Consider the following 27,681-nt stretch of genomic DNA (forward strand, 5'->3'; position numbering starts at 1 on the left):
CAAAAACTGCTTCACTTTCACGTTTTTCTCACATTCTCAAATACAAATGAAATATTGAAACTGTAATCAAGGTTATTCTGTTCGCAGCGTACGTTAATAATTATATCAGAAACGTAAACAATCCCGTTCAAATTGTTCGAAGGAGCAAAAACTAAATAAAGAAAATTAGTATCGTCATCGTTACACATTCGGAAAAGCGATGATTACACCGTGAACGTTCGCATAAAATCGCAATTCCCTACCTCGATTTCAACAAACAACTCGAAAATCAACGAACAGCGCGCTCGCGCGCGCGCATCGGCAAACTTTCTCGCGCGTTTATTATTTATATATTATTTCGCGTTCCGCTTGTTCTCTTTTCCACAAACAATATCAAAACACTGCGCAACGGTGCAGTAGTTACTTTAATTTCATTTATCATCATTTATTTCGAAGTCGACGAAGCTCTTTAACCGCTAAAAATGTCATAATTTCAGTCGCGAGATGCTCGATCGAGTGTTATTTAAGCGCCGTTTTTTTACCGGAAGTTTTGACGATCGCGAAATCGCGAAATTACCGGAAAGACGGCGAAACTTCATCTAACAGAATGGAAAATATTTGACCGCTTCCAAGTTCGTTTCTCGTATAGAAAAAGATTCAGTTTCACTTCACATTGATACACCGAAATTATTTTCCCGCCGAATCGAATAGATTCGCGAACATTTGAACGGTTCGATCAATTTCGCATTAACGAAGGCAACAATGCCGAAATAAAACCGAAGCATCCCTCCCGGAAGGATTCCGATAGCCGCGATCGGGATCAACAGGAGCAGAACGGGGCCGGTAAAAAAAAGAAGAAGAAAGGAAAAAAAGGAGCAGGCGGAAGCTGCGAACCGCTCGAGAATCCTCGATTGAATCCTACGCCGAATTTCACCGCGTTCCACCACCCCTTCGGCGTCCACCCCTTCTTTTTTCTCTCCTTTCTCGTTCTCTCCTCTCTTTGGCGAACGCTGCCATCCTCCGTTCCTCCATTATCGGTTTCGTGTTCGCGCTATAAATGCAAAACGCGCGGCCCGCGCCGCGCCGCGCTATTCGCCGCGAAACAAAACGGGCCCGCGATAACGAATGGAAAGTCGCGGCGGCAGCCGCCGCGTAAACTACGCGCGGCTCTCGCAATCGGCCAGATTAATTCGGGAATTAGCGGCGGCCGCGTCGATATTGGTACAGCGCCGGGACAAATAGATTAATGAAATGAATCTTGGCCGGTGAACGCGTCGCTCGAAATACTGTGTTTCTTTTCCGGGATGTGTGCATATGTGAGCCGTTTATTTTGAAAGTGGCCTAAGTCCATTTGTCAATTATTTCCGGTTGCACGTGGTCGCGTGTACAGTAATGTCTCTCTAATTGACGCTGAGATTGTCCACAAAAGTGGAGAATTTGGGAAGAGGAGACACGATTCATTTGAGCCTTGCGCCTCGTTGTTATAATTACCGATTCTTAACAACTATAGAAACGAGGCGCAAGGCTCAAATTAATCGTGTCTCCTCTTCCCAAATTGTTCCTTTTTTTTGGCGTCAATTGGAGAGACATTATTGTACTTATATTCCGAGTAAATACGATAATATTGGACGCATAAGTTTTCAGAGTGAGTTCGATAATTGAGCCGTTTATTTTGAAAGTGGCCTAAGTCCGTTTGTCAATTATTTCCGGTTGCACGTGGTCGTGTGTACAGTAATGTCTCTCTAATTGACGCTGAGATTGTCCACAAAAGTGGAGAATTTGGGAAGAGGAGACACGATTAATTTGAGCCTTGCGCCTCGTTGTTATAATTACCGATTCTTAACCACTATAGAAACGAGGCGCAAGGCTCAAATTAATCGTGTCTCCTCTTCCCAAATTGTTCCTTTTTTTTGGACAATCTGAGCGTCAATTAGAGAGACATTATTGTACTTATATTCCGAGTAAATACGATAATATTGGACGCATAAGTTTTCAGAGTGAGTTCGATAATTGAGCCGTTTATTTTGAAAGTGGCCTAAGTCCATTTGTCAATTATTTCCGGTTGCCCGTGGTCGCGTGTACAGTAATGTCTCTCTAATTGACGCTGAGATTGTCCACAAAAGTGGAGAATTTGGGAAGAGGGGACACGATTCATTTGAGCCTTGCGCCTCGTTGTTATAATTACCGATTCTTAACAACTATAGAAACGAGGCGCAAGGCTCAAATGAATCGTGTCTCCTCTTCCCAAATTGTTCCTTTTTTTTGGACAATCTGAGCGTCAATTAGAGAGATATTATTGTACTTATATTCCGAGTAAATACGATAATATTGGACGCATAAGTTTTCAGAGTGAGTTCGATAATTGAGCCGTTTATTTTGAAAGTGGCCTAAGTCCATTTGTCAATTATTTCCGGTTGCACGTGGTCGCGTGTACAGTAATGTCTCTCTAATTGACGCTGAGATTGTCCACAAAAGTGGAGAATTTGGGAAGAGGGGACACGATTAATTTGAGCCTTGCGCCTCGTTGTTATAATTACCGATTCTTAACAACTATAGAAACGAGGCGCAAGGCTCAAATTAATCGTGTCTCCTCTTCCCAAATTGTTCCTTTTTTTTGGCGTCAATTGGAGAGACATTATTGTACTTATATTCCGAGTAAATACGATAATATTGGACGCATAAGTTTTCAGAGTGAGTTCAATAATTGAGCCGTTTATTTTGAAAGTGGCCCAAGTCCATTCGTCAATTATTTCCGATTCTATCAATAAATTCTTTTGAGGTTATATTCCGAGGTTCCGATTCTGTCGATAAAGCATTCGAGGTTACAGTAATGTTTCTCTACTTGACGCTCGGATTGTGAGGAGAAATGGACAATTTGAGTCGAGTTCGACGTTGTTATGACCAAAAACTGGAAGAATTTTCATTGAAATTTAAAATTAAACATTTTAACTGAAAATCTAAAATTTTAATTTCTAACTTAAAATTTGAGATTTTAAATCTCGATTCTAGGTTAACCGACTTCGATCATCTTTTCAGCGCCCATGTAATTTACCGATTATTTACAAAAGGCACTTTTTAAACTTTTCTTACAAGCTCAGATAAAAAGAAAGTTTGAAAACGAGAGTTAAAATTTCAATTTGAAATTTTAAATCTCGATTCTAGGTTAACCGACTTCGATCAACTTTTCAGCGCCCATGTAATTTACCGATTATTTACAAAAGGCACTTTTCAACATTTTTCTCACAAGCTCAGATAAAATGAAAGTTAAAAAACGAGAACTTTTGATTCTTTATTCGACCACCCAAGTAATAGCAAAATGATTAAAAACACAAAAACCGCATCTTAATCATCGCCAATCTCTAAATTCCAAATCCAAATCTAAAAAGCTCAATTCATCTGAAAAAAATTCAGTCGAATTTCGCGAAAGTCATGGCGTTTCAAAAGGCGTGCGCGAAATTTTGCGAGCGACTGTAGCCACGCGTTAATTAATATCGCGTTAAAAATCGTTCGAACCGAACAGAATGCACCGAAATCCAATATTATTATTAATAATCGTAAACGTTATATTTGGATGCGGCATTGGACAAACAATGCGTGTCGTTCGGCGGCGAAAGATTTCGCGTGTCGATATCGCGTGTAAATATTTTAAAAAGCGTCCCGAAACAAACGGAATCGTATTACAGCGTGCCGCGGCGAAGCGCGAACGAGGTAGATGCATGAAATATTGACGCCGCGTGTAAACGGTACAAGATACAAGTCACGAGAAACAAAACGGCTTCGAAACGGCCGCGTTTGTTGCTTGATGTCTATTCATTACAGCTGCCATTGCTGTCGGAATAGAAGCGCGGCCGCACGCTCGGATTGGCGAGCTGTTAGACCCGCTGGTGTTTCGGTAGACCAATCACTATCCAGCATCAGGACTAATGGATTAACCTTCAACCGGAAAGGCGATGCGGTTGTTGCAGCTCTAATGGAATGGCCTCGATTTGATTCTAATAGAAAGAATAGGCGCCTAAGCCAAATAGGTTCGAAGTCGCTCGCCGAACCTCCCCACCCCTTCTCTCCCGAAATGAATGAAGATTAAACAGCTGGAAATCGAAATTCCTGTGATCGTTACAATTTATAATTCATAATTTAATTTATAATTTATCGTCGCAGCTGCAGAGCATCGATACACAGGATGCTCCAAAATTATGGAATTTCCAGGAAAAGAGGGGTTCCTGAGATCATTTGAAGCAACTTTTTCCTTTGCGAAATTGCAATCCGCGGCTTCGTTTACGAGTTATTAGCGAAAAACGCTGACCAATGAGAGGCGAGCGGCGGAAGCCCAGTTCCGCTGATTGGCTCGGTCGCCTAGCGCTAAGCCAACGAGCGGCGGAAGCCCAGCTCCGCTGATAGGCTCTGTCGCCTAGCGCTGAGCGAGCTCGCTTTTTATTGGTCAGCGTTTTTCGTTAATAACTCGTGAACGAAGCCTCGTAGAACATTTTCGCTGAGGAAAAAGTTGCTTCAAATGACCTCAGGAACCCCTCATTTCCCGGAAATGCCATGATTTTGGAACATCCTGTATATTTCACTCTCTGGCGTCGCTAATTTGTCGATAATCGAGGTTCACTTTGCAAGATCTACACGGTGCGACAAATAAGTTTCGATATTCGGACCGTATCTCGGTAACTAATAGCGCTATCTACGTTTTTAGACCGGCGATTTTATTGCAAACGATCGCGGTGCTTCGCTGAAAATGATGGAAAAGGCTTGAAACGTCGGCGGAGAAACAATCCGAACCATTCTTCGCGAGAATTTGGGCAGAACGAAGGTCCGCGCAAAATTTGTTCCGCGCGCTTCGACGGACGATCAATATATCTTATAACAAATTATTGATACCTATATATGATAATGATGATGATTAAAAACGATGTTGAAAAAAAAACGTTCGCGCAGTTAATGATCGTCGGGCAATTAAATCCAGCTAATTCCCGTTTAATCATTGTCGCAGTTACGCGAACAATATTCCGGTTAATATCGCGCGTCGCCGGACCATACATTTTAAAGCGTTGTTTATTCAGTCCTCTGCAAAAATATCGCGTAGTCGCGCGCGGTCTTTGTTTTATTGCTGACAAGAAAAAAGGAGAAAAGAAAGAAATAAGAGCAGAGAGAGAGAGAGAGAGAGAGAGAAACCGAGCGAATGTGGTTCTCGTATTTATCCGATGCCGCGCATTCCTGTTTCCTGCGGGGAAACATTCCTGCGTGCACTGAATACGAGCCACGCCGGCTACAGAATCCTTCCCGGAGAGAGATCCTTCTTTACATAAGAATATCTCCCGTCTTCCCTTCTGTTCCAGCCATTATTTGTATCCTACAAGCAGCCGCGCGCCGCCTACCAGTAATTATAATTTCGAGTAACAGGCCGAGCGAGACGAGCGCAGAAATTCTTCCTCCTTCGCGTCGTCTACTTTTTCCTTTTTTCTTTTCTCTTTTTTTTTACCATCCTCGCAATCTTCTTTTCGCCGCCACTCTCGCGTGTGCTCCGCCGAACTATGTACGTACGCGCATACTTTGTGTATGTGCCGACGTATCTCGTCGGATACTTGGACAAACGAACGAAAGCCTGCGCCCCGCGGAATCTGACGACCGGGCTACGGATCATTATGTATTCATGACGTACGCAAATCTGTTATGTACAAGGAAACACGGCGGTATGGGAGCGTGTTTTCATTATTCATTTCTATTTGAACTACTCGCGAAGCAGCGTACAAGCAGCGTGAAAGAAACTCTTTTTTTTCTACTTTATTCGTTGAACTGGTTTGCGTGTAATTGATCCGCGATCTATGTTTTTTGGAAACAGGATATGTAGTAGTATATACTAGAGTAGTATAGTACTATATTGGTATACATATAGTGGAATATACTATAGTAGTATAGTACTATATTGGTATACATATAGTGGAATATACTATAGTAGTATAGTACTATACTAGTATATAGTAGTATAGTACTGTACTAGTATATAGTAGTTTATATACTATAGTATTATTGTACTATACTAGTAAATAGTAGTATATAATATAGTAATATAGTACTATACTAGTATTTAGTAGTATATACTATAGTATTATATATTATACTAGTATATTATAGTATATACTATAGTAGTATAATACTGTACTAGTATATAGTAGTATATACTCTAGCAGTATAGTACTATATTAGTATAAAGTAGAATAGACTATAGTAGTATAGTACTATACTAGTATATAGTAGTATATACTATAGCAGTATAGAACTGTACTAGTATATAGTAGTATATAATATAGTAGTATAGTACTATACTAGTACATAGTAGTATATACTATAGTATTATTGTACTATACTGGTATATAGTAGTATATACTATAGTATTATTGTATTATACTAGTATATACTATAGTAGTATAGTATTGTACTAGTATATGGTAGTATATACTATAGTAGTATAGTATTGTACTAGTATAAGGTAGTATATAATATAGTAGTATAGTATTGTACTAGTATATGGTAGTATATACTATGGTAATGTAGTACTGTACTGGTATATAGTAGTATATGCTATAGTAATATAGTACTTATTATACTCGTAATATAAGATATATAATATACATAATTATAAAAATTAGTTATAAATCGAACAAATTGCAATAATTAAAAACAATTTTTCAGCCGTTGTCTAGTAAACTAATCTCTCTCTCTCTCTCTCTCTCTCTCTCTCTCTCTCTCTCTGATGTCTTAAAAGAATTTTAATCGTCCTGCCCAATTTTAAAAAAGTCACAATTCCGTTTCAAAAGGTTTTCACGAAAACGTTCTTTGACCTATCCCAAGCAGTCAGTTGGTTCACTCGCTCGGTTCACGGAAACGCTGATCACCGTGTACAATATCCGTAAACGATATCGACAGATCGACGACGGGCTATTTAAATCTCATGACAGGCGGTCGCGTAAGATTCTTTCACCGTGAAGGCGACGCGCTGTCGATACGCGCCGCATTGGAAAAATTGAATACGTGCCTTGTGTCCGAACGCGGCGGAGAGTTGGACGTGCAAAAGTGAAAGAGAGAGAGAGAGAAAGAGAGAGAACAAGAGAGAAAGAGAGAGAACAAGAGAGAGAGAGAGAGAGAGGGAAAGACGACAGAGATAGAGAAAGAGAGAGAACAAGAGAGAGAGAGAGAGAGAGAGAGAACAAGAGAGAGAGAGAGAGAGAACGGGAGAGAGAGAAAGAGAGGACTAGAGAGACTATGAAAGAAAAAGAAAATGAGGGAGAGAACGACACAGAGAGAGAAACAGAACGAGAGCGAGAGAGAGAGAGAGAGAGAGAGAGAAAGAAAGAGAGAGAAATAGAGAGAACGAGAGAGAGAGAAAGAGAGAGAAAGAGAGAGAACAAGAGAGAAAGAGAGAACGAGAGATAGAGTGAACGGCGGAGAGAGAGAAATAGAGTGAAGGAGAGAGAACGAGAAAGAGAACAAGGGAGAGAGAAAGAACAACAGAGAGTGAGAGAAAGAGAAGGAGAACGAGAGAACAAGGGAGAAAGAAAGAACGACAGAGAGTGAGAGAAAGAGTCACTCACGAACGAAAGAGAGAGAGAGAGACAGAGAGAGAGAGAGAGAGAGAGAGAGAGAGAGTGAAAGAGAGAAAAAGTAAGAGAGAGAGAGAACGATAGAAAGAGAGAAAGGGTGAGAACGAGAATGAGAGAGAGAAAGGGCGAAAGACCGTGAGAGAGAGAGAGAGGGAGAGAGAGAAGGAGCAATCGAGCGACGGCCAGAGGGGGGGGACAGATAGTGTCGCGCGTTCCCCTCTCCTCTTTGATCGCGGTATCGGTAATCGGATCGAATCGGTGCAACGATACCCTTGACCGTATCCGGTTTCGATTTTCCGTGAAAGCTGCCGACAGAAGCTTTTCCGCGGCTTCCCGACCAACGTATCCAGGCAGGGCGGTGGGCGTAGAGCGGAGAGCGGAGCAGGGGGCGGAACCGTAGCAGGATGGCACATGCCTCCTGCCGATAGGTATCCGGCAGGAAGAATTATTTAACGATCGGCATTTCCCGTTGAATGGCCGAGAGACAGTATTGGCAGAAAGAAAACGCGATATCCGTATCGAATTTTAATCCGGCGCATATTCGCTTTGACGGTCTTCCGCCGTGCGGAACGACGTTACGGATCCTCGACGGTTTTCCTGTTCCCACCCACGCGCGCGCCTCTTTGATTTTATTCCCGAGCACTTTCTTTCCGGCGCAGTTCCAAACAGTTTCCTACTACTCGGACATCCGCCGCGTTTCATCGTCTTCCGTTAATTCCCTTTTCCCTTTGACTTACCCGCGCTCCTGCTCTCCGAACCACCTTCCCCTCCCCTCACCGCCCTGTTCGCGTCCCGTTCGCTCTTCATTTACCCTCTCCGCTCCTTTACCCCCACCCCGCCGCCCGCCTTCCGCGGCGAATTTGTCCGCGTGCGGTCGTTGTGTTCCGTACCGTTTGTCGCTTTCATGTTTGCCCCGGTCTTTATATTGCGGCTCACTTTGACCGGTTTCTACCTTTCTCTCTCTCTCTCTCTCTCTCTCTCTCTCTCTCTTTCTCATTCTCTCGGGGTGATAATAATTATACGTTTCATTGAGTCCGACGTCTTTACACAATCACCCTTTGTTCCTTTATCCGTGCCCCAGATACTGTTGCTGCGAGAGGCGTCGCGAACGTTCGATTGTACTGGGAAGTCTCGGATTCTTAACAGTATAGGTGTCCCAAAAATGTCTCGCAATCAAGAGATAGCGGATTCCTCGGATCGTTTGAAGCAACTTCTTCCTTTACAAAAATGTTCTCCGAGGCACCGTTAACGAGTTATCAACGAAGAAGCAGCGACCAATAAGAATCGAGTACGGCTGACGCGAGGCGGGCCAGCCAAACAGCGCGCGAAGCCCAGTTCCGCTCATTGGCTCGGACGCCTCGCGCCAGCCGAGCTCGCCCCACATTGGTCACTGTTTTTCGTTAATAACTCGTTAACGGCGCCTCGGAGAAAATTTTCGCAAAGGAAAAAGTTGCTTCGAATGACCCGAGGAACCCGCCACTTTCGGACTGCGAGACATTTTTGGGACACCCGCGGCTCGTATTTACAAATCGTCAAGAATTCGGCCCTAATTCACCGTATCACGTCGACGTTGTTGCCTCTCTGATCGCGAGTGCAGCTCGATTTTACGTCGAGTTTACGTCCGACGCTCATAGGGAAATCCTAGCCTTGTAGTTTCTACATGGTTGATAGCCGAACGCCGTTTCGGACCGTGGCAGCGGCCAGAGACCGTGCAAGTTAATCAACCGAACTGTAAGTTCCAAAGTAGAGAGGGCTTCGGGACCAAATAAATTCCTGGAGGCGGGCGCACGGAATTACGGCGGCCGGGAGGAGGAGCGGAGCCGCGGCACGGAAACTCGCCGCGCGTACCTCGATCATCAATTTTCGATTAATTAAACAATCGTAAAACCGAAAGGATCTCCTCGGACTACGGCGGAGCCACGAATGCGCGTGACTGCCGCAACCTGCGCCTTCCTCGGGAAGATCCGCTCAAACTTCCGGAAGTTTGGCCGCCGTTAAATCCTCGTTACACCGAAGATTAATCCGCGCGGAGCGGCGCCGCGAGGCCTGAACTCTACGCCGCGTAACAGGACGTGTAATGCGTGCAATTCATCAAAAGGCAATTATTAATTCCACGGTAGCTCGCTTCTATGTGTGTGTGTGTGTGCTTATACGTGTGTACAATTTCGTACGCAAAATAGAAACTCGCGCGCCGGCGTTCGGTTAATTAAAAAGCAGCTGACCCTCGTCGAGCGAGACTCCCCGCATCGAATTCGGTTCAACGTTCCTCTCGACCCACTTTTCACGTTTCTTTTTTTGTTTTTTTTTCAGAGTCCGTTCGCCGCGAACGAAAGGATTATCCGCACCCTTTTCGGTCCCCGAAACTGAACCGAACGGAGATTCCTCCTTCGAACGGAGATTCGATGCGCGCGGAAACGAATGTTTGTCGGTGCAAAAATTTACAGAGAGAAATACGGCAGAATTTGCTTCGGTGTTTGTATTTGTATTTGTATTTGCTCTGCTTTGCTGTACCGGGTGGCTCGTTTGATGGTAGGGGATAAATATTTTGTGCGCTGTTTTATCGGGAAAGCGGTTTTTATATGCGAATTTTAACGTAGAACATCGATGTACGAAAACATATTTGTACGCTGTTTCGGGCAACGACAGAATTGTTGAACGTGTGTATGTACACTGTGGCCTCCAAATTAGATCGTATATATATCTTTAAGAATGCGATGTCTATTTTGAAACTGAGCGCGCGAATTCTGAAGAAGGGTTTAGCGGTCGTTGCGCGTCTCGTAGAATAGTCGCGACGATTCGTTAGAAAATCTCGCGCGATAAATTCCGAAGGGAATGCTGGGACATTGGGCGCCGCCTTTACCTTGATCTCGCGAAATGTATTCGAACCGGAAACGTCTTAGTACGTCGGCGAAGTTTTCACGATTACTGCAACTTTCGCCATTTTTCTCTCCTCGTTCGCTTAATTAGTTCATCTTTCTCCTGTCACCGATGTAATCTCCGCGACGATTCAACCGGCGAATTAACAAAGCCGAATGTTCGTTATTCCGTCGCGGTTCTGTGCCAAATGTTAGTCTTTTGGGAAATGCGCACAGTGGCGCGCGAAAGCGTTCGTACAACTTTTAACGCGTTCGGCGACGCGTCGGTCGAATACGGGCGACGCTAATTTTTGAGCAATTTCGAAGATTCGTTTCCATCGTATTAGGTTCGGACGAACTGAATTCGACCAGGACGTTTCGGACGCGGAGGAGTTCCAACGTCGTCCACTATGATATTTGACTTTCCAGTTTCGGTTCGATCAATTAAATTGCCTCGAATTTGTGGGAATTTTAGCGGTCGATCGCGGGCACCGAACGCGTTAAAACGCGACAACTGTTTTAAAACCGAACCGAATGGCTCGAATTTTTTTTAGACGATAGAGAGACTAGGCTATCGGACGATGACCGAAATGATTTTTCTTTTTAATTTTGCTATTAGTTGGAACAACGAAACGATAAAAATCTGAGCGTGTAGAATCTAGATTGTACGATCTGTTTTACAGGTTCGGATTTTCGGAATGGAAAATAACGAAATATGAAAACGATCGCAGAAAGTTATGTCAAGGTTATGTCAAGGCTATGTCAAGAAGAACAGATTGAAAGATTAACTATAATAATTTATTGATTAAAAACTGAACCAAATGGCTTGAGTCCTTTTTAGATGATAGAGAAAGTAGTCTACTAGACGACGACCGTAATTTTTTTTTTTAAATTTTACTATTACTTGGAATGACAAAACAATAAAAATCTCTGGTTTTATAACTTTTGCACCGATACCGTATAGTTTGTCGAATGCCGCGTCCTATAACATTTGTGTTTAACAATAATATCGGATTTCGGTACGTCTTCTGTTCATTTCGAATGATTTTTAACGCGATATTAATTATCGCATGCCTACAGTCGCTCGCAAAATTGAGCGTACACCTTTTAGAACGCATTAGCTTTCTCAAAACTGGACCAAGTGGCATGAATTTTTTTAGATGGTAGAGGAATTAGTCTAGCGGACGATGGCTAAAAAGCTTTTCTTTTTTAATTTCGCTGTTCGTTGGGATGAAAAGGTACGATTAAAAAACCTTGTTTTTTAACTTCTTTTATCTGAGCATGTAACGCAAATTAAAAAACGACTTTTGTTGATTTTGTTAACTTACATGCGCGGTGAAAATTTGTAAAATTAGAACAGTTTAACTTTCCATTGAAACTCCAGCGATAGTTTTGATATCGTATAAAATTTTGCATACTAGAAACTTTCGACAGCTGTCGAAATATTTAATTAATACCACATATCTTTATTAATTTATTTAATGTTACATATCTTTATTAATTTAATTAATACTACATATCTTTATTAATTTAATTAATACCACATATCTTTATTAATTTAATTAATACTACATAGTTTTTATTAATTTAATTAATACTACATAGTTTTTATTAATTTAATTAATACTACATATTTTTAATAATTTAATTATTATTTCATATTTTTAATAATGTAATTAATATTACATATTTTTAATCTACGTATTACATATTTTCACATCATTTTTTATAGTACGCAAAATTGATATCCAATGAAATAAATATTTTAGAAATGTTGTACCTTGAGAATAACAGTTAAACGATTGCAACAAACTGCGCAAAATGCTCGTTGCACGTTACAAGCTGCGCAAAAACGTTTCAATCGAACAAATAATTAATTACCAAGCTACGTTTTTCCTCCATTTTTGTTATAACATTCAGAGGTCCCTGATTTCGAAAGTCGCGGCTTGTCGGTAAGCTCTAAAAAACCAGCGAACACTTTTCTGCGCTTGATACAAAGGTACAGTAACGTGATTACGTGCTCTTACAATTGAATGAAAACTATACGGGACGGGATTTAATGCGCAAGCTAATTGAAATATATTAGCGGGAATGAAATAAACTAGCGGGCAACGTAAGCCGGCCGGCGCGCGCGACGGAACTTCGAGGATGCGGCGGAATAAAATCGTCGGTGTCGTATGATCCTGAAACATGTGTATTAAACTCCGTGCTTTTTCTCGCGCGTTCATTAAGCCCGCGAATTAAAAAAAGCCGGCCGGCCCGATGCACCGTGGAAAATCCGGCGAGCTACAGGCTATGCATGTTTCATGAACGGACCGAAATAAATTCGATTTCGTAATGGAAGGCTTTGCCGGGAAATATTTAATGCCTTTTATCGCGAACTCCGGCGGAATGAAAATTACATTCCTTCTTTCTTCTTCTTCCAGAGCTTCCGTTAGTGCCTTCACGAATCTTAACGAACGTTTACGAGCGTTTCCGTTAACATTTCTAAGACCTGTTGGATTACAGACGCTTTTTTGTTTAGTAGGTCAATTCTCAAAATGCTCGCGATCTAAATAGAACTTGCTAAGCAGTACGAGGACAGGTATTGCTTTGTTTTAACCCTTTGCACTCGAGTGGCGACATTCGAGGCGCCATTAAAAATTGGTATACTGTTTTTCAATATTATTCTAAGAGCATTTGACTCGTTTATATCTAAAAAAAAAAACTGTTAAAATTGCATTGTACTTAATTGCAACAGGCTCATATGTACAGGGTGTCCCAAAAATGTCTCGCAATCCGGAAATGGCGGGTTCCTCGAATCATTTGAAGCAACTTTTTCCTTTACAAAAATTTTCTCCGAGGCACCGTTAACGAGTTATTAACGAAAAACAGTGACCAATAAGAATCGAGTACGGCTGACGCGAGGCGGCCCAGCCAACCAGCGCGCGAAGCCCAGTTTCGCTCATTGGCTCGGTCGCCTCGCGTCAGCCGAGCTCGCCGACATAACATTTTATGATCATTTCCACTCTTCGTTAGTTTCCATTATGGAAAAATTAATCTGTAGAATAGATCGTAGAATCTAGATTCTATAATTTATTCTGATCTTTTTCAATCTTTCAATCTATTCTTTTTGACGTGACCTTGACATGACTTTGACATAACTTTTTAAGATCATTTTCATTTTTCGTTATTTTCCGTTATGGAAATCTGAATCTGTAGAATAAATTGTAAAATCTAGATTCTAGAATCTATTCTGATTTTTTCAATCTTTCAATCTGTTCTTCTTGACATAGCCTTGACATAATCTTGACATAACTTTCTGCGATCGTTTTCATATTTCGTTATTTTCCATTCCGAAAATCCGAACCTGTAAAACAGATCGTACAATCTAGATTCTACACGCTCAGATTTTTATCGTTTCGTTGTTCCAACTAATAGCAAAATTAAATAGAAAAATCATTTCGGTCATCGTCCGATACACCAGTCTCTCTATCGTCTAAAAAAAATTCGAGCCATTCGGTTCGGTTTTAAAACAGTTGTCGCGTTTTAACGCGTTCGGTGGCCGCGATCGACCGCTAAAATTCCCACAAATTCGAGGCAATTTAATTGATCGAACCGAAACTAGAAAGTCAAATATCATAGTGGACGACGTTGGAACTCCTCCGCGTCCGAAACGTCCTGGTCGAATTCAGTTCGTCCGAACCTAATACGATGGAAACGAATCTTCGAAATTGCTCAAAAATTAGCGTCGCCCTTATTCGACCGACGCGTCGCCGAACGCGTTAAAAGTTGTACGAACGCTTTCGCGCGCCACTGTGCGCAATTCCCAAAAGACTAACATTTGGCACAGAACCGCGACGGAATAACGAACATTCGGCTTTGTTAATTCGCCGGTTGAATCGTCGCGGAGATTACATCGGTGACAGGAGAAAGATGAACTAATTAAGCGAACGAGGAGAGAAAAATGGCGAAAGTTGCAGTAATCGTGAAAACTTCGCCGACGTACTAAGACGTTTCCGGTTCGAATACATTTCGCGAGATCAAGGTAAAGGCGGCGCCCGATGTTCCGGCATTCCCTTCGGAATTTATCGCGCGAGATTTTCTAACGAATCGTCGCGACTATTCTACGAGACACGCAACGACCGCTAAACCCTTCTTCAGTATTCGCGCCGGAACTTCTCGGGGCGAAATTGAAATTCTGGATTTAAGGCCGGTGCTCGGCGTAAAGTTGCGTTCCCAACAGCGTGGTCGCCGGTCGTCAAACGTCCTGTCTCGTCGCCCAGAAGGAACTTACTCGCATTCGCGAGCCGTCGACCATGCGAATTCTACGTTCCGCGACGCGTCTCTTTTCGCCCGCCGAGCTCGAAGCGACTCGAAAAAGTCGCGTGTCCTCTCTCCGTTCCACGTTTGCCCGGGCAATCGACTCGTTCCGCTTTCCTTTTTTCTTTCTTTTTCTTTCATTTTTACGACGACGATCCCAATTCTACGCGCCAAACGGGGACCGTAATTATCGCCGCACGCACCGTTTCGCGATGCAGCCAGCGAAACTCTCCTCGTTACCCAAGTTTGTTGTCAAGAAGTCGCAGAGCTTCTAGCACTCGGCGAAGTCTAATTGTAGGCCGGTATATCACGCCGTCGAGTGTTTTGCTCGAAGAGCTGCTTAACACTAAAACTACCGTGCGGGCCGAAAGTGAACCTCGTACTGAATTCCTTTTTCTTTTTTTTACGCGAACTTCCGCGGCACATTTGCCGAGATTACACGCGAATTTTTATTGTTGCCGGCATGACGATAAAGCGAGGAGTTTGATGTTCGTTTCTGAAGGAAACGCGATCATGGTATCCGTAATAGTGAGGTGAGTATATTAATTATATATATTAACGTCAATATCAATTATTAATCTTTATGTAATAATAATATAAATATAATAATTAATAATTAATAATATGATATATATATATATATATTAATTATTAATATATATAATTAATAATTATATATATTATTAATATGGAAATTATTATATACAATTATATATATATATATAAATATATATAATAATATAATATATAATTCTATATCATAGCACATTGTACATAGTACAATTTTACATAGTACATTGTATATAGTACAATTTTACATAGTACAATTATACATAGTACAATTGTACATAGTACAATTATACATAGTACAATTTTACATAGTACAATTTTACATAGTACAATTATACATAGAACAATTGTACATAGTACAATTATACATAGAACAATTATACATAGTACAATTATACATTGAACAATTGTACATAGTACAATTATACATAGTACATAGTACAATTATACATAGTACATAGTACAATTATACATAGTACATAGTACAATTTTACATACTACATTGTACATAGTACAATTTTACACAGTAAATTGTAAAATCCATTGATCTCGAAAATATATACTAATTGTCATTTCTTCCACAACTTAAAATTGTTCTCTAACTAAAAAGCTCACTCGTACGATTCTCAACACGTGTATCAATGAGATCTGTTTACGTTTAGTTCCAGCAATAAAATTTTCCAATATCCTGTGGCACGTCGTATTATTAAATTAACAATTATTAGAAATTGCCACCGCGAGGCGAAAGATCATTCATAATAACGTTGCAAATTAGCGCGATGAATTTTGCTGGAGTAATATTGATTAAAAACACGTTGAGGCACGGCATAAGTTCGGTGATACGAACCGTCGATTAATATTGCAGTAGTTTGTTTGATTCGCATACGATCTGTTTTCGCGATTCTGCATGCCGTATCGGATAAAACGATTTTGTCCAATCGGCTTCCTATAACGCGAAACAAAACTGTTTACCCCGTGCTCATAGTATTGAGTTTGCTGAACACACAGCTCCTTGTTTCACCGGATATTGTACGTTCTCTAAATATTGAATATAAAATATTTACGAGCAATTTCCGTAAATTCCGGCGGAAATATTTGATGTTTATGTTAATAACGCGGGATGGTCCGTATCTCCTGTTTTTAATTGACGGACGCGAAACGAATATTAATTATGTACCGTGTCAAGCAAAAACAGGCTACTATTTTCGTGGATTATTTCGTAAAACAGTCGAAGAAGTTGTGTAACTGTTTTAACCCTTTCAGCTTAATTTTATTTAGTAAACTTCATGTTGTGTAAAAGTATATTTGCAAGGAAAGCAGTTTGGTGTTCGAAATAAAAATTATTCATTATTCGTTGTAAATTATTTTATCTACTTATTGGAATTGTTTTCTACTCGAATAAATTATTTGAATAGAGATGAAAAATTATTTGAACGGAGATTATAAAATTATTCGAATAATAATGCTGTTTTAATTTTTATGTGATTCTATAAGAGTACATTTATGAGAATATAATTTTAAGAAAATAAATGCCGCACGGAAAAAAACTACTTGCAACGGAGATCAACGTAATTAACAATTTAAGGAAGGAAAACTATTCGGTGCGAAAAATTGTCCGTGTATTAGGGAGAAGTCGTTGCGTAGTTCGTAACTATTTTAAAAATGAAGAAAAGTATGTTAAAAAGAACCCCGGTGGCTGTGCAAAATCAAGAACTGTGCGAGAAATATATGTGTATATATTACATTATATTGTATTATATTATATTATACTATTATATAGTATATATTATATTACATTATATTATACTATTATATAGTATATATTATATTATATTATACTATTATATAGTATATATTATATTATATTATACTATACTTATTATACTATTATATTTTCGTCGCGGTGTGTAAAAGACTATATCACTTCCAGGTAATTACGAATTCCTGAGGTCATTCGAAGCAACTTTTTCCTTTACAAAAATTTTCTCCGAGGCACCGTTCACGAGTTATTAATACAACAACACTGACCAATAAGAGCCGAGTTCGGCCGGCACACGGCGGCCCAGCCAACGAGCGCACGGAGCCCACCTCCGCTCCGCCCCGCGTCAGCCGTACTCGATTCTTATTGGTCACTGTTTTTCGTTAATAACTCGTTAACGGTGCCTCGGAGAACATTTTTGTAAAGGAAGAAGTTGCTTCAAATGATCCGAGGAACCCGCCGTTTCCGGATTGCGAGACATTTTTGGGACACCCTGCATATATTCCTACCTAAAAGCTTTGTACATACATACATGTGGTTTTCAGAAACACTAGAAATTCAGAGCTGTCTCCTAAGTTTCGTCGCAGCGTGTAGACCCTGTTGCCATGTTTCCATTTGCGTTTCAGAGACGATGTTGTCACGCTTGACACACTCTACGGCCAGTATGGCTTCGATTTACGTCAGGGCCAAAATAATACCGGCAACAGCTGGAACACAGTAGCTAGCCTCGCTTAGCAAGAAGACTGTCGCGCTAAGTTACGACGCGTCTGACAAGGTGGACGTGGACGACGCGTCGGTCGCGAACGCTCCAGGAAGCATGATCGCGATGCCTCGTCGTGGAGGGAATCGCTCCCGCTCCGCTCTTTATATATTTTCAATTTCCTTTGATACATTTTTCTATTTGACGACAGCCTTGCACTCTCTAAAGTATGGTTGAAACCACTTTGATATTGTAAGATGGGGTTGAGAGAAACGTAAGAAGATTACGGAAGACTCCGCTCGTATTGATCCGGAATTCGATGTCATTTTAGACCGCCTGTAATGCGACAGAGCCTGTAATGCTCTTGATAGCTTTTATCTGATTATAAGAAATCGGGTGGCGTAACGAAAAATGTCGGAAATGATTATGGAGAATGATAACGCGATTACAACGTATTGGAATTCTTTATCGTGTAACGGAGGAACGGATTGGGGTGAAATTACGTTTAAATAGCGTTTCACGCAATACAAATGTCGGATTGAGTTTATAAATTCGAAGATCACCCATGTAGGCTTATTTGAGATCATTTCAAGGTCAAGCAAATGACGGTGTAATTAGCTTTCCGCGAAATTATGTAACTTCTGTTTAAAATATGTTATCGTAATCTACTTATTTCTATTTAGATATTACTTTGAAACGGGACAATCTCTGTAATTGAATAAATATTAAATATTAATTTTAATATCATTATATTTAATATTGATATCATAATATTTATTTAATATAATGTTTAATATTACATCGATATATTTCATATTACTATATTGATTTAATTATATATTTAATGTTGTAATAATGTAAATAATTGAAAATAGATATTTTTAATTATTGCATCGCATTGAACAGTTTTTGGAAACTTTCGCGAAAAGAACTCCACGGTCGCCGAGCTCCACATTTTTCATGAAAACGTCGACGCCTGTATTCATTGCAGCGAGCATCGTATTGGGATAGTACAAAACCGGAATGTCATCAGTTTATTTCGACGTTCTGTTAATCGAAAAACCAATTCAATTACATTTTCGCGACAACTTTTCAAGAGACCGTTTACAAGTCGGCGACCAATTTTCACGCATATCGCACCACGAATACGCCTTTCAAAATTTTGATAAATTGAAAACTTTAATCAAAATTGATAAGCTTCTCCTTTCAGTGGAAGTTGCCATTTACAAAACCCAGGAGCTTCTGTTTCATTTCAACGTATTTCAATCGACTTTCCAAAATCTGCACTTGCACAGAAATTCGGTTAAACATTGAAGTAAATGTTTACGCGCAATAAATATAATTTTTCTGCTTATTAAGCAAAATATTTATATGTAAATATTTATATATTTATAATATTATTGTTATTATAGTATTACTATTATAATATTATTATTATTATAGTATTATTATTATTGTAGTATTATTATAATATTATTATTATTATAGTATTACTATTATAATATTATTATTATTATAGTATTACTATTATAATATTATTATTATTATAGTATTATTATTATTGTAGTATTATTATAATATTATTATTATTATTATAGTATTACTATTATAATATTATTATTATTATAGTATTATTATTATTGTAGTATTATTATAATATTATTATTATTATAGTATTATTATTACTGTAGTATTATTGTAATATTATTATTATTATATATAAATATTTTGTTTAATATATATACAATTATATCTCAATTATTAAGTACCGATTTTCGTAGAGATCATAAAAATATTACGAATCGCGATCAGCTGTGTTCGAGGAAACGGTATCGGCTTCCGCGGCTATCGAGACTCCTGCTATTGTTACTGGATGTAATCACGATAGCGGTTCTCTCGCAGTAATTAAAGATTGATCGGTTTCGGGTCCGCGTATCGCCTCTCGGCTCTCTCTCTCTCTCTCTCTCTCTACATGTACACACATCCATCCATCCATCCTCCGTTTCACTGCGCGTCTCATTAAGATGTATCAATTTCGCCGGAAAGAGCGCGCCGGGCCTGCAATTACCGCGCACGGAATCACGAAAGGATTCTCCACCGGCCTCCGCCGCCCGTCCCTCTCTCTCCCCGCGCCCTCTAATTTCACCGTCGCATAATTGTACGTATCACCGGGCCGGGGCTGTTGCTCTCTCGCGGAGACCACTTGCCCCGTCCTATAATAAAGACGTCCCTTTCCTCCGGATCCACCGGTTCGACGCCGCTGTCCAACCCCCGGCGCCGACCCCTCCGCCCGCACCCCTGCGTCGCCGCCGCGCCGTAAGCAAGCCGCCGAGCGAAATTGGAGCCAGTGACCGTGAAAATTCAGCCGCGGATTTCACCGACGAGGGTGTCCCGACCCTCTCGGGACCCTCGGTCCCGAAGTCGAAATGCGAAAAAACACACCGCGTTGAAATATACGCCGCGCGGGGGCGCGAAGAGGGGGTGGCGGCCCGGCGCTGGCAGGAGAACGAACATTGGGGTGGTCGACGGATTTAGTCGGCCAAAAGTCGAATTTTACGAACGAGCCGTCGATATCGTTTTCATTTTTTTTCTATTGGAAATGCTTGTTTTTAACAGCTCACACTGTATATAGCTTTCGCATGATAATAATAATATTAATAATAGTAATAACAGTAATAATAATAGCTCGTTTTTAAAAGCTCACCATGTATATAGCTTTCGCACGATAATAATAATATTAATAATAGTAATAACAATAATAATAGTAATACGTATAGCTTGTTTTTAAATGCTCACCATGTATATAGCTTTCGCACGATAATAATAATATTAGTAACAGTAATAATAGTAATAATAATGGCTTGTTTTTAAATGCCCACCCTGTATATAGCTTTCGCACGATAATAATAATATTAATAATAGTAATAACAATAATAGTGGTAATAATAATAGCTCGTTTTTAAATGCTCACCCTGTATATAGCTCTAGTACGATAATAACAATATTAATAATAGTAATAATAATAGCATGTTTTTAAATGCCCATCCTATATATAGCTTTCGCACGATAATAATAATAATATTAATAATAGTAATAATAATAGCTTGTTTTTAAATGCTCACCCTGTATATAGCTTTAGCACGATGCAAACAATAATAATATATATTTTTCTAATATTCAAAATTATCCTCGCTATGTTAAAATACCATAAACAAATAAGCTTTCGCACAATGCAAAACAATAATAAATATTTGTCTTTTTCAATATTTGAAAATTATCCCCACTGTATTACCATAAATAAATAAACACTCAAACATCCAATCCAACAAATAACGAAACAAATAAATTGAATATTTAATACATAATTTCTATTAGTTCATTCATTAATTTTGCCAAAGTGAAATACGATAAACGAATCGATGCTTGTATTTTCGAATATATTAAGCGAAAAATATAATTTTCGCCGACTAAATCGGACGAACAGCCCAGCGTGAAACGTGCGGCGACGAGGGGAAACGAGAATCAGGGAAAGTGAGAGAACGAGTATCGCGAACGGAAAGTGAGAGGACGGGTGAAAGTGAGTAACAGCGTGGACGGGGGAGGGGGAGGGGGTGTTTAGGAGCTCGCAAATGGAAATAGAGGGGGACAACGGCGCGAACGAGGGTTCCGAGACCGTCCTCCGGTAGGCGTGTCTCTATATTACGTTTTAATCATTCAGGGGATGAAATTTTAGGGACGGGGCGTGGTAGTCTGCTGCTCTGCCGGGAACACACCCCCATCCTGTCCCGAAATTCATCGATGTCGCGAATATATTCGCAATCGTATGCACCTGCCTCTATGCGGAACTAACTCTATGGGGCTCGATTATGGTGCTGGTGAACTGATTGCGAATTTGCCAGACGCAGGATATTTTTCTCAGGCTCTTTTCTACTGGAATAAGGGAAGCTTTTCAATGAGCTCCTGTGTGCAAAGTGTTCAATTTCTTTTCTATTTCGTTCTTTAAATAAATTTAGTCATGGATTGTTCGATATTTGAATGGTAGATATTTTTTAATGTAAACGTAAATGAGCATTGTTAGGGTTATTTGTGATTTCAGTTGTCAAATTTGATCAATGTTATTTTTAAGGTAGAGTGGTGGGGCTGGTTAATGTGAGGCGACCAATTGCTATGATCTTTGTTTTGTTTTTGGGCGTAGTTAACTCGTATAGAACATAGAATATAGAATCTTGAATCTAGAATCTAGAATCTGGAATTTAAAATATAGAATCTTGCATATAGAATGTAGTATCTTGAATATAGAATCGTGAATATGGAATATAGTATCTAGAATATAGAATCTTGCATATAGAATATAGTATCTTGAATATAGAATCTTGAATATAGAATATAGTATCTTGAATATGGAATATCGAATCTTGAATATAGAATCTAGAATCTAGGATCTAGAATATAGAATATAGTATCTTAAATATAGAATATAGAATATAGAATATAGAAGCTTGAATATAGAATATAGTATCTTGAATATAGAATATAGAATATAGAAGCTTGAATATAGAATATAGTATCTTGAATATAGAATATAGAATATAGAAGCTTGAATATAGAATATAGTATCTTGAATATAGAATATAGAATATAGAATCTTGCGTATAGAATATAGTATCTTGAATATAGAATCTTGAAAATAGAATATAGAATATAGAATATAGAATCTTGAATATAGAATCTAGAATCTAGGATCTAGAATATAGAATATAGTATCTTGAATATAAAATATAGAATATAGAAGCTTGAATACAGAATATAGTATCTTGAATATAGAATATAGAATATACAATATAGAATATAGAAGCTTGAATATAGAATATAGTATCTTGAATATAGAATACAGAATTTTGAATATAGAATCTTGATTATAGAATATAGTATCTTGAATATAGAATATAGAATCGTGAATATAGAATATAGAATCTTGAATAGAGAATCTTGAATATGGAACATGGAATCTAGAATCTAGAACCTAGAATCTAGAATATATGAAATAATATAAGTAATATAACATAGAATATATGAAGTAATATAAAAAATATAATATACAATATATAAAGTAATATAAAGTAAATAATATAAAGCCCAAAAACAGACCAACAATTTTTCCATATAGATCTTCGCGAAAGACGTAAAAATTTCAATAAATTGTGAAAACCTGTTCAGTCAACTACCAATATTTATACCCTGCGTCCAAAGAGACCAGAACCCCGCAAGCCAAGTGTTAACGAATATTTCAATACTAATCGAGTCTACCGCATACAATAACGAATACAAAAACACAAAAGAATATAAAAGTGTGCCCGCAGAATTCCTAATAAATAAATTCTCCTCGAATTAAAAGCAAACGTTGCACAGCTTGCTACGTCACTTCGAACAATAACATCAGCATTTCTTCCCATCGTCGCGGATAGACGAGCCCTTAAAATCCCTTCAGAGACAGCTTATTCCAAATTCCATCTAGCAAATACGAAGCAGGTTGCGCCGGCACGGCGAGACTTAGCCGTGGCGCTGTAATATGTTCGGTAAATAATCAGGAGTCCGATTTCAAGCGACACACCCTGTATACCAAGCCTCTCTCTCTCTCTCTCTCTCTCTCTCAAGAGAGAGAACTCTGAGAGAGCCGAGCTCGTAGTTCGCCGAGGGGACGAAGATGGTCTCGCCTCGGAAAAAGTCTGTAACCTAACCCCGTTCCAGGTAATCTGCAGTAAATTTCTCTCTCCGGCGCGGAGGCGCGATGGCCGTGCTCGCGAGCGCGAGCGCGCGCGCGCGCGCCCGCGACTATGTAAGCCGCCCCGTGAATTTACGTTATCTCGCGATCTTCCGCCGGGCGATTTATAATCTTTCGGCTGCCACGCCGGAGCGAAATTCACGCAAAACCCGAGACCGATCGACCGTCGGGACACCTTCCGCGCTATCGACGAGAGATTCCTGTGACACCGAAAACGCCTTCTTCTCTTCCCACCCGCGATGGAAATTGCTGCGATCCCCCCGGCTCCGGCGCTGCGGCACGATCGTAAAGCGGATTTCCCGAAGAATTTCTGTTCGAATGGAGCGAAAACTTTGCTACGATCGCAGGCGGAGGTCAAACGCGCGGAAATTACGGTGCATAAGTGGGTACGACATCGATTTTGGATTTAAAGGGACTTGGCCGGGCATGGACCGATCCGATCGGACCTTCTTCGCGGGGTTACATTTATTATGTTGGCGTCGCTTTCGGTCAGAATGAAAGTTTGTAGAAGACGGAAATCGCGTGTTGATTGCTCGGCCAGCTGCAATTCGGGTGAATATATACATCTTGCGATCTGTGAAATACTCGATTTAATCGGGTGCTGGGATTTCGAATTGGGGCGATGAATGGTCGAGCGTTATGATAATGAAATAATAATGATGTATACAATGAGTAGTAATGAATGAAAATAACATATTCTAGATTCTAGATTCTAGATTCTAAATTCTAGATTCTAGATTCTATGTTCCATATTCTATATTCCATATTCAAGATCCTAGATTCTAGACTAATATGGTATATTCTCTCTCTCTCTCTCTCTCTCTCTCTCTCTCTCTCTCTCTATGTTCTATAATACATATATTCCATATTCGAGATTCTATATTCAAGGACCTAGATTCTAGATTCTATATGGTATATTCTATATTCTACACATATTCCATACTCGAGATTCTAGATTATAGATTCTATGTTCTATATTCTATATTCTATATTCTATATTCTATATTCTATATTCTATATTCTATATTCTATATTCTATATTCTATATTCTATATTCTATATTCTATATTCTATATTCTATATTCTATATTCTATATTCTATATTCTATATTCTATATTCTATATTCTATATTCTATATTCTATATTCTATATTCTATATTCTATATTCCATATTCAAGATCCTAGATTCTAGACTCTATATGGTATATTCTATATGTTCTACATATATTCTGAGATTCTATATTCAAGGTCCTAGATTCTAGATTCTATATGGTATATTCTATATTCTACATATATTCCATATTCGAGATTCTATATTCAAGGACATGGATTCTAGATTCTAGATTCTAGATTCTAGATTCTATATTTTATATTCAAGATTCTATATTCTATATTCTATGTCCGAGATTCTATATTCAAGATCCTAGATTCTAGATTCTATATGGTATATTCTATATTCTACATATATTCCATATTCGAGACTCTATATTCAAGGACATGGATTCTAGATTCTAGATTCTAGATTCTATATTTTATATTCAAGATTCTATATTTAAGATTCTATATTCTATATTCTATATTCTATATTCTATATTCTATATTCAAGATTCTATATTCTATATTCAAGATACTATATTCTATAATATATTCAAGATTCTAGATTGTAGATTGTAGATTGTAGATTGTAGATTGAATATTGTATATCGTATTTTGTATTATATCGTAAAGTAAGTCTAACAGCGAGTAACGTATGTCGCATTGTTGGGCATCAATCGCTTGAAATTTTTAATTATACTGAATAATCGATGAAAACCATCAAAGCCATTAGCCGTCGAAAAGTCGACGATTGAATTAATCGCTCGACGAATGGAATCGTAAGTCGTCCATTAAAAGCATTAATCGTCCTAAAATCGACGCTTCAATTAATCGATTCATGATATTAATCGTCAATCATCGATTCAAATAAACATTCAATAATCGTAGATATTTTAATGATAGAATTAGCAGAATATTTCAATGAAATTCCATTGAGAATAATTATTTTCATCATGTTCGTTCAAACAATTTGAAAATAGTAAATAAAACAAGACCAGCCAAATGGTGGGTCAAAATTGATCCACATATTAAATCTAGCGTTTCGACTGTCACACGTCGACCGGACGACGGATTTAGCTCAGATTTCGCTCAGTTTTAAAAAATTAATTTCCACGCTAATCCAATACAATACATCACATCACATTAGGATTCGCGAGGAGACGTGAGATTGTTAAAAATAGCATCGGTGTCGCGCGACTTACCTTTTCAAACTCAATTTGCTTAAATAAACTAGTTTACTTTTATGAAATCTTTCGCGCGGTTTCGCGTATCATTCGATGCATTACTAAAGCATGCTAATTAAATTATAATTAATTATAAATTACAGTGTCGCGTAGCAGGTACTTGATTAAAAACGAACAGCGTTAATTAACACGTTTATTAATTAACACGTTGAAGCTATTCCATTAAGAGATTATAACGAATGTTATAATAATTTCTACTTTTCAATCCTCGTTTTCTCAGCTATCGCTGAATATTACAAAGTTCAAAGGGTTAAAAATGCGACCTTTTCGTCACGGAAGACGCGCTTCGTTCAATCCCAGCGACATCTGCCACTAATTAACAAAGCGAAAATTAAGCAAAATTAAGCAAAAAATTAGCAAAAGCACCTTCGTTTCCTCGGAATTTTATTCAAAATGTCCGATCGAAATTTTGCGACGAGCACGGGCCGCGCGCGTCCACGAAATGATTCGGCTGCTCGAAAAATCCACGGAATTTCATTTGAATTTATACACGTGCAACGTCTTCGCGCGGAGAATGAATCGTTATCGTAGCCCCGAAACTTTTCCCATTCGAACTCTTCGATCCCCATTTTACCGCGAATCCAGGAACTATTCAATCGGGGACTTCGAAAGTTTCTTCAAATTTCCGGCTGTTCGAGCCCCGTCACGGCCGATCGGGTTTATTTCCCGAAATTAGCCCTCATTACCCCCGCCCCTCGTCCCCACCCTCCGGCACCGATTCGATTCGAAAACGTCGTCCCGCCGCCGCCGCCGGCGACGATGAAAGTTCTCGTTGCAAAAATATTCCAATTTTCAATTAGATCGCCGGGATCTCCCCTCCACTCCCTTCCCCCCGCAGGGCCCCGTTTAAATCAGCATGCGTTAAACTAACGAACCGCGGGGCTCGGCTCGTTAACGAAAAACCAGCCGACGGGACCTCGGGGCCTCGGCGATGTCGCGGACATACAGTAATGTCTCTCTAATTGACGCTCAGATTGTCCACAAAAATGGACAATTCGGGAAGAGGAGATACGATTAATCGAGGAGCCTTGCGATTCTCGTTTTCATAGTTACGAATTGTCAAGAACTATAAAAACGAGCTGCAACGAGCTCGGATTATCGTATCTTCTCTTCCCAAATTGTCCATTTCTGTACACAACCTGAGCGTCAGTAAGGGAGACATTACTGTACTTGTTACAGCGATTCGACGGTGTTTCAAATGCGTGTTCCAGCTCATTTCGTGGAATTGCCTCTAGCGCTCGCGTCGTAGCTGTTTCGACGGTCGAAACGTCATTAAAAAAACATCCTTTCAACTTCGATTTCAATTTTGGGAATAGGGAGAAGTCGCGCGGGTTCAAATCAGGCGAATACGGTGGACGATTCGACAAGCAGACTCGATTTCGAGCCGAAAATCGACGAACGACGAGCGAGGCGCGACTCGACGCATTATCGCGCAACAGACACCGGGTCTATGGATCGCGATATTCGGGTCGAACACGACGGATTCCGGCCATAGAAGGCGTCAAAAGTTCGAGGTAATATGCGCCAGTAATTGTTCGGCCAGTTGGAACGAATCCCCTGCGGATAATTCCTTCGCCATCGAAGAATGTAACGAGCGTTGTCTTGATTTTCGACGGAACTTTCCGCGTTCTTTTTGGCTTTCGGCGAATCTTTCGACCTCCATTCCGCACTTCGACGCTCGGTTTCTGGGTCCTACCGAAAGCACCACGTTTCGTCACCGGTAACAATTGATTTCAGGAAGTTCGGAACATTTCTGGCGGCCGCAACGACTTCTTCGGAACGATCGACGCGCG

The 27,681-nt window shown here is 39.6% G+C and overlaps 1 protein-coding gene across 2 annotated transcripts in view; it reads right to left on the reverse strand.

The window, feature by feature from the left end:
- The window catches only part of Con (leucine rich repeat protein connectin), a 618,546-nt gene that overhangs the window by 43,101 nt on the left and 547,764 nt on the right, over nt 1–27,681 (reverse strand). The window lies entirely within an intron of this gene.

The sequence above is a fragment of the Megalopta genalis genome, chromosome 16 (genome assembly GCF_051020955.1).
Source record: "Megalopta genalis isolate 19385.01 chromosome 16, iyMegGena1_principal, whole genome shotgun sequence".
NCBI classification, from domain to species: Eukaryota; Metazoa; Arthropoda; class Insecta; order Hymenoptera; family Halictidae; genus Megalopta; species Megalopta genalis.